This window comes from Dasypus novemcinctus, chromosome 23 (genome assembly GCF_030445035.2).
Source record: "Dasypus novemcinctus isolate mDasNov1 chromosome 23, mDasNov1.1.hap2, whole genome shotgun sequence".
Taxonomy (NCBI): Eukaryota; Metazoa; Chordata; class Mammalia; order Cingulata; family Dasypodidae; genus Dasypus; species Dasypus novemcinctus.
In genome coordinates, this window is record NC_080695.1 from 24,408,052 (window position 1) to 24,421,049 (window position 12,998).

Below are 12,998 nucleotides of genomic sequence, written 5' to 3' on the forward strand. Positions count from 1 at the left end.
TATTGTATGATTTTATTTGTATGAAAGTCTAGAAAAAGTAAAAACTACCATGACAGAAAGCAAGTAAATTGTTTCCCAGTGAGGGGAAGGATTGTGTTATAAAATGACACGAAGGGACTTTTTGAGGGGATGAAAATATTTTATGTCATGACTGTAGTGGTAGTTAAATGACTGGGTACATTTGTCAAAACTCATATTGTACATTTGGGATTGATGAATGTTGCTTAATGCAAATTATATCTCAGTGCAGTTAGATTCCTGAAAGAAAAGGAATTAGAAAATAGGCTTGTCCTATATATGTTAAAGAAATTAAAATTGTAATTAAAAACCTTCCCCCACAAAAAAATTCCAAGATCAGATAGCTTAATAGGTGAATTCTTTCAAACATTTAATAAAAAATAAATAATACCAATTATTGCTCAACCTCTTCTAGATAATGGAAGAGGAAACACTTTCCAACTCACTTTGTGATATCGACAATCTTGATAGCAAAACTTGACAAAGCATTACAAATAAGGTCAGTCTCTTTCATGAAAATTGCTAAAAATCCTCAAAAAATATTAGAGAATTCAACAATATGTAAAATTGATAATATATTACAACTAAGTTGGATTTATTCTAGGAATGCAAGCTTACTTAATATTAGAAAACAAAAAATAATTAATCACATTACCAGAAAAGGAAGAAAAATTATATGATAATATTAACAAGTGTAGGAAAAAAACATTTATAAAATTCAGCATCTATTCATGGTTAAAAAAGAAAATTCTTCATAAGCTAGGACTAATTTGATGAAGAGTATTTAAAGAATAAAAATTTTTAAAAAGGAGTATATCCAAAAGATCTAGAGCAAATATTGTACATAAATACATAAATACAAAAAAATAATGGAACAAGGCAAGAATTTCTGAACTCACCTCTTTTATTTGACATTGTATTGGAGGTCTTGGTTAGTGCAATGGGGCAAGAAAAAGGAATAAAAGGCATTAGGATTACAAATGAAGAAATAGAACCGTTTTGTTTGCAGATGATGTGATTGTATTTATTAAAAATTCTAAAATAATCCATAAACTATTAGAATTGATAAATGACTTTATAAGACATTGGACACAGACTAGCATATAAAAATCAAATGCATTTTCTATATACCAGCTACAATACAGAAATTTTTATTTTTAAATGATAATACTTATGCTAGCATAAAAAATAAAATACATAGAAATTAATATAATGTAAGTTTTGCAAAACTTCTGCACTGAAAAAACACATGATTATTGAGAGAATTTAAAACGATCTAATAAGTGGAAATTGTAGGCAGAATAATGGCCCCCCAAAGATGTCCACATCCTAAACCTCAGGACCTGTAAATATGTCACTGCACCTGGCCAAGGGGACTTTGAAGCTGGAATTAAAGTTGAAGAAATTTGAGATGGGGAGATTATCCTGGCTTATTGGATGGGTTAATCTAATCACGTGAATCTTTAAAGTAGAAGAGGGGGAAGCAGTTGTGGCTCAACTAATAGAGCATCCACCTACATAGGAGGGGCCAGGGTTCAATACCCAGGACCTCCTGACCTGTGTGGTGAGCTGGCCCACGCTCAGTGCTGCCGTGTGCAAGGAGTGCCATACCACACAGGGGTGTCCCCTGCGTAGGGGTGCCCCACGTGCAAAGAGTGCACCCACAAGGAGAGCAGCCCCACACAAAAAAAGCACAGCCTGCCCAGGAGTGGCACCACACACACAGAGAGCTGACGTGGCAAAATGATGCAACAAAAAATAAATAAAGTAGAAGAGGAAGGCAGATGAATGAGTCAGAGAAATGTTATATGAGAAGGACTTGCTCCATTATTTCTGGCTTTGAAGATGGAGAGACGTAACTAGCCAAGGAATGTAGCAGCCTCTACACAAGCTATGAATAACTCTGTTTAAAGGCCAAAAAGAAAATAGGGACCCTTGTCCTACAACTGCAAGGAATTGAATTCTGCCAACAATTTGAAAGAGCAGGAAAATTCCTGCCTAGAGCATCCAAAAAGGAACACAGCCCTGCTGACACTTTGATTTTAGCCTGATGAGACCTGTACCAGACTTCTGATGTACAGAACTGTTAAGTATTAAATTTGTATTGTTTTAAGCCATTAAGTTTGTGGTAATTTGTTATAGCAGCAATGGAAAATTAATGCAGAGAGATATACCATATTCATGGATTGGGAGTCTTAATACATAAATATCAATTCTCTACAAATTGATTTACATATTCAATGCAATTCCTATCAAAATCACAACAGGTTTATATGGAAATGCAAAGGACTGAGAAGAATCAAGACAATCATAATGAAGAAGATCAAAATGGGATTCCTTAATTTATTGGTATCAAGCTATATATATAAAAATTAAGACAAAGGTGATATGAGCACAAGAATGAAGAGAGGCCAATAGAGCAGAATAGAAAGTTTATGACAAAGGTGACACTACAGTTTAGTGGGGAAAGATGGTCTGACTATAAGTAGTCCTGAATCATTGACTTTCTATATAGAGAAAAGACTCCTCTGTCATACACTAAATCTACCCCAGAAGGACTGACTATCCAAATATGAAGTGTAAAGCAACATTTCTAGAAAAACACCCATGAGAATATTTTTATGAGCTTGAGGTAGGAAAAGATACCTTAAATGGAACACAAATGCTGTAACCATAAAAGAAACAATTGACACATTAACCTACCTTAATATTAAAACTTTTCTTTATCAAACTACAGCATTAAGAGAGTGAAAAGGCAACCATGGAGTGGGAGAAGATACTTGCAATACACATATCTGAAAAAAGACTCTTATCTCAAGTATATAAAGAAATTAATGGGATAAATACTGACAACTAAAAAGAAAAATGGGCAAAATATTTGAACAGGCTCTTCAAAAAAGAGGATAATGCAAATAACCAATGAAAATATGAAAAGGCACTCAACTTTATCAGTCACCAGAAATATGCAAATTAATTCCATATCACTATACCAGTACAGGCGTACCTCAGAAATGTTGCAGGTTCGGTTCCAGACTACCACAATAAAGTGAGTAAACATGAAATTTTGGTTTCCCAGTGCATGTAAAAGTGATGTTTACATTATAATGTAGATGATTAAGTGTGCATTTTAATTATGTCTAATAAATGATGTACATACCTTAATTCAAAAATACTTTAATGCTAAAAATTGCTAGCCATCATGACAGTCATAATCTTTTTGCTGGTGGAGGGACTTGCCTCAATGTTGATGGCAGGTGACTGATCAGATTGGTAGTTGTTGGATCTGGCAGTTGCTTCATATAGACAACAATGAAGTTTGCCACATCGATTGACTCTTCCTTTCACAGATTTCTCCGTAGCAGGTGATGCTGTTTGAGAGGATTTCATTTACAACAGAATTTACTTCAATTTTGGAGTAAATCCTCTCAAGCCTTGTTCCTGTTTTATCAACTAAGTTTATATTCTAAATCCTTATTTGTCATTTCAACAATGTTCACAGCATCTTCCACAAGAGGAGATTCCATCTCAAGAAACCACTTTCTTTACTCATCCATAAGAAGCAACTCCTCATCCATTCAAGTTTTATCACAAGATTTCAGCAACTCAGTCATCTCTTCAGGCTAATTTTAATTATTTTGCTATTTCCACTACATCTTCAGTTACTTCCTTCACTGGATTCTTGAACCCCTCAAACTCATCCATGAATGTTGGAACCAACTTCTTCCAAACTCCTGTGAATGTTGATACTTTGACATCCTCCCATGAGTCACAAACGCTCTTATTGGCATCTAGAATGGTGAATCCTTTCCAGAGGTTTTCAATATACTTTGCCCAAATCTATCAGGAATCACTGTCTATGGCAGCTCTAGCCTTATGCAATGTATTTCTTAAGCAATAAGACTTGGAAGTTGAAATGACTCCTTGATCCATGGGCTGCAGAACGGATGATGTGTTAGTAGAAATGAAAACATTAATCTTATTGTGCATCTCCATTAGAACTTGTGGGTGCCAGGTGCACTGTCAATGAGCAGTAATACTTTGAAATAAATCTTTTTTCTGAGTGGTACATCTCAACAGTGGGCTGAAAATATTTAGCAAGTCATACTGTAAACAGATGTGCTGTCATCCAGGCTTTGTTGTTCCATTTATAGAGAATTTAGCATTATTCTTAAGGGCCTTAGGATTTTCAGAATGATAAATGAACTTCAACTTAGAGTCACCAACTTCACTAGCCCCTAACAAGAGTGTCAGTCTCTCCTTTGAAACTTTGAAGCCAGGCATTGACTTCTCATCCCTAGTCATGAAAGTCCTCGAGGGCATCTTCTTCCAGTAGACAGCTGTTTTGTCTAAATTGAAAATCTGTTGTTTAGTGTAGTCACCTTCATCAATTATCTTAGCTAGATCTTCTGGATAACTTGCTGTAGCTTCTACATCAGCACTTGCTACCTCACCTTGCACTTTTATGTTATGGTTATTGTTTCTTTCCTTAAACATCATAAACCAACCTCTGTTACCTTCAAACTTTACAGCTTTCTCACATTTATCAACCTTCAGAAATGAAGAGTTAAGACCTTTCTCTAGTTTAGGCTTCTCTGGTTTAGGAGAATGTTGTGGCTCGTTTGATCTTCTATCCAGACCACTCATACTTCGTCAATATCCATAATAAGACTGTTTTTCTATCTTATCATTTGTGCACACTAGAATAGCACTTTTAATTTCCTTCAAGAATTTTTCCTTTGCATTCACAACCTGACTAACTGATGCAAGGTGCCTAGCTTTTGGCCCATCTTTTGGCTCTTTTTTATTTTAAAGATTTATTTTTCATTTATTTCTCTCCCCTCCCCTCCCATTGTCTGCTGTGTCCATTCGCTGTGTGTTCTTCTGTGACCGCTTCTATCCTTATCAGCGGCACTAGGAATCTGTGTTTCTTTTTGCTGCATCATCTTGTTGTGTCAGCTCTCCTTGTGTGTGGTGCCATTCTTACACAGGTTGCACTTTCTTTTGCGCTGGGCGGCTCTCCTTACAGAGCACACTCCTTGTGCATGGGGCTCCCCTATGCGGGGGACACCGCTGCGTGGCAGGGCACTCCTTGCATGCATCAGCACTGCACATGGGCCAGCTCCACATGGGTCAAGGAGGCCCGGGGTTTGAACCGTGGACCTCCCATGTGGTAGGCAGATGCCCTATCCATTGGGCCAAGTCCACTTCCCCATCTTTTGGCTTAGTGAAGCCTTCCTCACTAAGCTTAATCATTTCTAGCTTTTGACTTCAAATGAGAGATGAGCAACTCTTCCTTTCACTTGAACAGTTAGAGGTCATTGTAGGGTTCTTAACTGGCCTAATTTCAATTCTGTTGTATCTCAGGGAATAGGGAGGCCCAAGGAAATGGAAAGGGATGAAGGAATGGCTGGTGGGTGGAGTAGTTCAAATACATACAGCATTTATCAATTAAGTTCATGTTTTAATATGGGCACAGTCTGTGGCATCTCAAAACAATTATAGGGAAGCGGGTGTGGCTCAAGTGATAGGGCCTCCACCTACCATATGGGAGGACCTGGGTTTGATCCCTGGGGCCTCCTGGTGAAAAAGAAAAAGAGAAAGAATGTCTGCACAGCAAACCAATGCCCGTGTGAGCCAAGTGCCCATGCAAGTGCCCACATAGTGAGTCAAGTGCCTGCGTGGTGAGCCAAATGCCTACACAAGTGCCTGGGTGGTGAGCCAGTGCCTGTGTGGTGAGCCAGTGCCCATACAAGTGAGACATGCAGCAAGATGGTCACGCAACAAAAGAGAGATGAAGGGGACAGTCAAGGTGAAGCACAGCAGAAACCAGGAACTGAGGTGGTGCAGGTGACAAGCAAACTCTCTCCACATCAGAGGTTCCCAGGATCGAATCCCGTTAAATCCTAGAGGAGAAAGCTGAGAAGAGGAGACAAAAAGAGAAATAGATACAGAAAATCACACAATGAATGGACACAGACAGCAAAAGCAGCAGGGTGGGTGGAGGGGGGAGGGCGGAAGGGGCAGGAATAAATAAATAAATAAAATAATTTATAAAAAGCTACAATAGTAGCATCAAATATCACTGATCACTATAACAGATTAACAATAATTGAAAAGTTTGAAATATTATGAGAATTACCAAAATGTGACACAGAGAAACAAAATGAGCACATGCTGTTGGAAAAATTGTGCCAATAGGCACAATTGCTCAACACAGGGTTGCCACAAACGTTTGTTTTAAAAAAGAAAAAGAAAAATATACTACCTGCAAAGCTCAATAAAGCAAAGAGCAACAAAACAAGGTATATCTGTATACGAATACCAGACTTGTTGGAGATTTGGACCCGAAGGGTATGGGGAATGAGAGAAAGAGAAAAGGAGAAGGAAACAAAGAGAAAGAAAGCTAGAGAGCTGGGATCAGGGAGTAGAGACTCATCAGACAACTTTATTGTTTACAAGGGGCTCTCTGTATATACATGACAACAAGCAGCAACATGCAGTCTATGTGACAACAAGCAGCAAATGTGCAGTTAACTATTAGCATTACTAAGGAACTAAAAAAATCTTGAGGTACAAAGTCTAAGTGTTCTATTTACTACAAAATAGGTATGTGCTCATCTTTTCTTTCAGCCTTTAACAGCTTCATCCTGTTTGCCAGGAACTCTTAATTACCGCATTCCTTAGGGTGCAAGCATAGCCATGGAAATAGCACACTCTCCTTGTGAGACCAGTGTGCCTCAGTTTCCAACACAGACTGGCTAAAATACAAAAAGGCAAACAATACTAAATATTTGAAAGGATGTGGAACTCTAATACACTGTTGGTGGGTGCACAACTACCTTGGAAAACTATTTGGCATCATGTACAAAAGGAGAATATGTTCATACCCTACATCTGTCCAAAAGACGTGTACAGTAATACGCGGAGCATCACTTTTTAATAGCCTCAAGTGGAAAACTCCTAAATGCTCACCACCAACAGAACAGATAAATTTTGATACATTCATGCCAAGGTCAAGCTTGAATTATTATACTTGGGAGAATGGAAATGAAGGAAGGAGGCATGAGGGAGTCTGGGGGCAAAGGGGGCATGCATTCTGTTCCTTGATCTGTATGTTCTTGCATGGAGGTAATCATTTTGTAAAACTTCAGCAAGCTGTGCACTTGTGGTATGTGCACTTTGCTGTATGTCATACTTCAGTGCATGGTTTACATTTTTTAAGGGCTACTGATATCTCATAGACTCTGAAAGAACCACAGAACCAAGCTCATTAGGTTACCTAGACAATAAGAACACCCCCACAGAACTGGTCTGGTGGAACTGCTTTGGAGACACACAAGCTCTCTAGTACTGCTGATACCACCTACACTGGACCCTGAGGCAGTTAGTGGGCTGAGCATCTCAGCCAACAAGGCTACACCTTCAGCAAAAGGAATTTGCCAGCCCTGGCTTCTCATCACGTGCTTCTGATTGTAGAACATGGGTGGGTGTACCTGAATGGTGGAACTTGGGACTTGTGCCCTCACCAGTGTTCGAGGGAGCTGGAGGAAACCAATGTCTGGCATCTTCAGTGTCTATACCCAGAGATTAGTTGGTCTCCTAAAGTGAAAAGTTCTGCAAAGGAGGTTCAAATGCTGAGCATCCAATGGAATGGCAAGGGGTGGCAATGTTTCCTTCATTTTCTTTTCCTCCATTACTTTTGCATCATCTTCTACCCCCAATGCTCACATTTTGGCTAAGCATTCCCTTTTGTTCCTTGCAGACTCACTTTTCCCATCTCTTCCTGTGAACTTTTATGGCTTGGAAGCCAACACCCTTCATGTACAAATGTCTGGAAGTGGGAAGGAAAACAACTCATTCAGTAAGGATGATTCTGGGATTAAAACATATGGGGGCAGGTCTCTAATCTGGTGCAGGAAACCTCAAAATCGACCAAGATGGGGCAGGGGGTGGGGGGTGAAATCTGTGTACAGTATCTAGAATTGATGAGGTTTCCAGCCAGAAAACCAAAGAAGCACATATTAAAAGGTTCCCATATAGGGAAGCAGATATGTTGGACACCCGCCTATCACATGGGAGGTCCTGGGTTCAGTCCCCGTGCCTCCTAAAGAAGATGAGCAGATGCCACACCTGCCGCAGCCCATCACAACGAACTAGATACCACAAGCCAGCAGACACCACAGCCACCTGGAGGGCAGATGTGGCTCAAGTCTTCCATGTAGAACATCCCAGTGCCTCCTGGAGAAGACGAGCAGACACAGCAAGCAAAACAACGAGCAGACAGACGAGGAAACCATAGGGGGTTCTTTAAAAAAAGGTCCCCTCGGGAAACGGACTTGGCCCAGTGGTTAGGGCGTCCGCCTACCACATGGGAGGTCGGCGGTTCAAACCCCAGGCCTCCTTGACCCGTGTGGAGCTGGCCCATGTGTGCAAGGAGTGCCGTGCCACGCAGGGGTGTCCCCCGCGTAGGGGACCCCCACGCGCAAGGATTGCGCTCCATAAGGAGAGCCGCCCAGCGCAAAAGAATGTGCAGCCTGCCTAAGAATGGCACTGCCCACACGGAGAACTGACACAACAAGGTGATGCAACAAAAAGAAACACAGATACCTGTGCCGCTGACAACAACAGAGGCGGACAAAAGAAGAAAGACACAGCAAATAGACACAGAGAACAGACAACAGGGGTGGGGGGTAGGGGAGGAGAGAAATAAATAAATCTTTAAAAAAAAGGTCCCCAAATCTAGAGGAAAGCCAGAGTCTGTGAGGCACAAATTCAAGAACAAGGCAGAAAAAAACAGGTAGCTACAGTCAAAAAGGGAACAGAGGAGAGGCCCCACATGGGGGCAGCTGTGCAGGAATGAGAGTTCCATAGCTATCTATCACATTAGCTGAATTTTGAGGATCAGGGATAGGACAGCCCTACCACCTCTTAAGGTGTCCCTGACGTTGCCTGTGGCCTTAACACTTGTTTATGCTTTCTGGGGTTGACATCATGTTCCCACAGACACAATCCAGGTCCATGCCCCTCCCAGCGGACCACACACTAGGGCTGTGGTGAGTCTAGAGCCCAACCTTAGGTGATGAGGGAAGTCAGACAGGTTTCTTCATGGTAAGCAACAGAGACTGGCTCCAGATCACAGCTCAAGCAATAGAAACATTAGAAGGATGTGGGAGAAGCTACAGGATCAAAGGGAAGATGAAGCCCCAGCCTTAGAACAGACAGGATTCTGGCACCTCTAGGGGCCCTCAATAGTTAAATCCACTTCCTAGGAGCCACTGCTGAAACGAATGAATACACTTTAGCCATTTTTCCACCCTATATCGCTGTCCTCAGATGTTCAAGATGTTCAGTCTCACAACTGACCAGCCATATGTAGGTCACAAGCCTGTTCCTTGGCAGCTTGGGAAAGAGAAAGTGGCCAGCAGAGAAACCACCATGGATAGTGCCAATTCCTATAATGGTAGGGCAGGTACCTTGGATTTACCATCCCACCAGGACGGCACACAAAGTGGAATAAGGTAGGGTCATTAAAGAGGGCCTGGGTGTCCCCCAAAAGGCAAATTCTGGGAAACGGACTTGGCCCAGTGGTTAGGGCATCCGCCTACCACATGGGAGGTCTGCAGTTCAAACCCCAGGCCACATTGACCCGTGTGGAGCTGGCCCATGCGCAGTGCTGATGCGTGCAAGGAGTGCCTTGCCACGCAGGGGTGTCCCCCGCATAGGGGAGCCCCACGTGCAAGGAGTGTGCCCCGTAAGGAGAGCCACCCAGTGCAAAATAAAGTGCAGCCTGTCCAGGAATGGTGCCGCCCACATGGAGAGCTGACACAACAAGATGACGCAACAAAAAAGAAACACAGATTCCAGTGCCACTGACAACAACAGAAGCAGACAAAGAAGACGACGCAGCAAATAGACACAGAGAACACACAACCGGGGTGGGGGAGACGGGGAGAGAAATAAATAAATAAATCTTTAAAAAAAAAAAAGGCAAATTCCCACTCTGGCCAAGGTACTAGAGTACACAGAGAAGTCTGGGGTCTTGGCAGACCAAAAAGATTCAGTGAGGGTCAAATGAATCAATGTGGGAAGGGAAGTTCTCAGCCCAGAGGGTCTTTGAGCTCTGTCAGCTTGTGGGGTCCCAAGAACTGGTGCTGCAGGAAAAGCCACATGGCATTGCAATCCAAGAGGGCCCCTCGTTTGCTTGCTGCTACTCAGCATGTGCCTAATGCTACTTAGTCCTGAGAATGCATAAATTATGCCCATTCTTTGGCAAGCCTGAAGTTGTCTTAAGCAGCTTGTTGGTTTGTAAGGAAAGGGTTAAGTTTAATTTTCACATAAAGGAGAAGCCAGAGACAGCTTTGCAGTTGGAGGAGGGGGGAAAGGGGTTCTAATGGCTTTGGCACCAAGAATTTGAAAAGTGGAGCCAAAGTGAGGGCAGGGCCAATAGTGAAAGTGGCACTGAATTTGGGAAGTGGCACCAGTAGTGAAAGCAGCACCAAGACCGCCCAGCCTACCAGCAACTCAGATCAGGAACCACTTAAGTTAGTTAGACCTCTTGGATAGGCTGTAACCCCTGAAGTACACAATCAGTGAGGAACAGGGGAGGGACCTGCATCATTGTTAGGTTTAGGGTATAAATGTCAGTGTTTCTTGTTGTTTCGTGCATGCTCCCATTTTTGCAAGATCGTTAATAAAATTCTTTTCTCCTCCACAATCGGGTGAGCTTTTGTTCTCTTACAGGTGCAGCTTTCTTTCTAATGGTTCCATCAGGACCAAGGGTGGAAGTACTGGGAAGTGTGGGAAGAGAAGTCCTAGGTAGAGTGTGAGAATTTGAGGTGAGGGGGGTGGGTCATCTGGTTGGTTGTCTCCTAAGAAAAGAGATGGCACTCACCATATGAGAAGCTTTCTTAATAAAAAGTAATTTTTTAAAAACTAGGAATAAAATGACATTTTCTTAACATGATCAAGATTATTCTCCTCAAATCTATATATAACATCTACAGTGTTCATCAGCAAACATTTCTTTGTGTGCCAACTCTTGCACTAGAGATACAGTGGTAAGCAAAACTGAAAAAATCCCTACCCTCATACAGATGAAACAGGAAAATAAAGTGAGGTGCAGTCCCCTTAAATCTACAGGCTTGGGGCTGTTCCAACCAAAGGATGGTGGCAGAAGTGATTTCCAAGATTCCCAAGGTCATAAAAGGCCAGGTTCTTCTGGAACCCTCACTCTTCTGACAATCCTCCAAGGATGCTTCCTCCCAGAACACACTGTGAATGCACTGCAAAGCTCACACCAAGAGGAAAGGCTGTGTGTAGGAGCTCCATTGGATGGTCTCAGCTGAGTGGGGTCTTCAAACATCCTGGTACAGGCACCAGACTCATGATTCCAGCCCCAGCTGTTCAAGTCACACCCAGCTGAGGTATTGGAGATCCCGGATCAGAGAGACAAGCCATCTTTGTTGAGCCCTCTCCGAATTCCTGACCCATAGAATTGTGAGCATAATAAAAGGTCTGGTTGTTGCATTGACAGGTTTGGGGTGGTTTATTATCCAGCAGTATATAATTGGACCAAATATGTCGGGGAGTGATATGCGTTATAAAGAAAAATAAAGCAGGGTATTTTAGTTTCCTAGGCTGCTTAAAGCAAATAACATGAAATGGGTCAGGTTAAACAATGGAAATTTATTCACTCATGGTTTTGAGGCTAAGGAAAATGTCCAAATCAAGGCATCATCAAGGTGATGCTTTCTTCCTAAAGACCAGATATTGGCTCCTCTGTCACATGGCAAGAAACATGGTGATGTCTGCTTGTCTCTTCTCTTCCAGGTTTCATTGATTTCAGCTGCTTGCTTTTGTGGCTTTATTTTCTCTATGTCTTAATTTCATTCTCTTATAAAAGACTCTAGTAGGAGGAATAAGAGCCATCCTGACTGAGGTGGGACACACCTTAACTGAAGCAACCTCATCAAAAGGGGTTATTTAAAATGGGTTTAGGGAAGCAAGCTTGGCCCAATGGATAGGGCATCTCCCTACCACATGGGAGGTCCACAGTTCAAACCCTGGGCCTCCTTGACCCATGTGGAGCTGGCCCATGTGCAGTGCTGATGCACGCAAGGAATGCCCTGCCACGCAGGGGTGTCCCCCACGTAGGGGAGCCCCATGCACAAGGAGTACGCCCCACAAGGAGAGCTGCCCAGCATGAAAGAAAGTGCAGCCTGCCCAAGAATGGCACCACACACACAGAGAGCTGACACAATAAGATGATGCAACAAAAAGAAACACAGATTCCTGGTGCCACTGATAAGGATAGAATTAGTCACAGAAGAACACACAGCTAATGGACACAGAGAGCAGACAACTGGGGAGGTGGGGAAAGGGAGATAAATAAATAAATAAGTAAGTAAATAAATAAATAAATAAAATGGGTTTATACCCATAGGAGTGGATTAGATTTAAGAACATGTGTTTCTGGGGTACATATAGCTTCAAACCACCACACTCCATCCTCTAGACACCCCCCCACACACACAAATATATTCTGTCTACATGAAAAATGCATTCCATCATGATATCCCAAAAGCCTTAAGTCATTTCCTTAACAATGCTTAGTACAAAGTCTATTATAGTCAGTTATAGGTGTGTTTAGTCCTGGAACGTAATTCCCCTCTGTAGACCTGTGAAACCTAGAGAATAAGTTATCTGCTTCCAATATACAATGGAGGGACAGGCATAGAATGAACACTTCAATTCCCATAGGGAGAAATTGGAAGGAAAACAGGGGTCGGGTCCCAAACAATTCTGAAATCCTGCAGAATATACTCCATTAGATTTCAAGGTCTAAGAGATACCTATGGAATGATGTTTTGTCTTCTGGACCTGGTGGAGCAGCAACCCCAACCCTTCCAAGTGCTTGTGCAGCAGCCATACTCTCCCCAAACACTGGGGTAGAATGCTCCACCCTCTCCAAGAATTGGGAT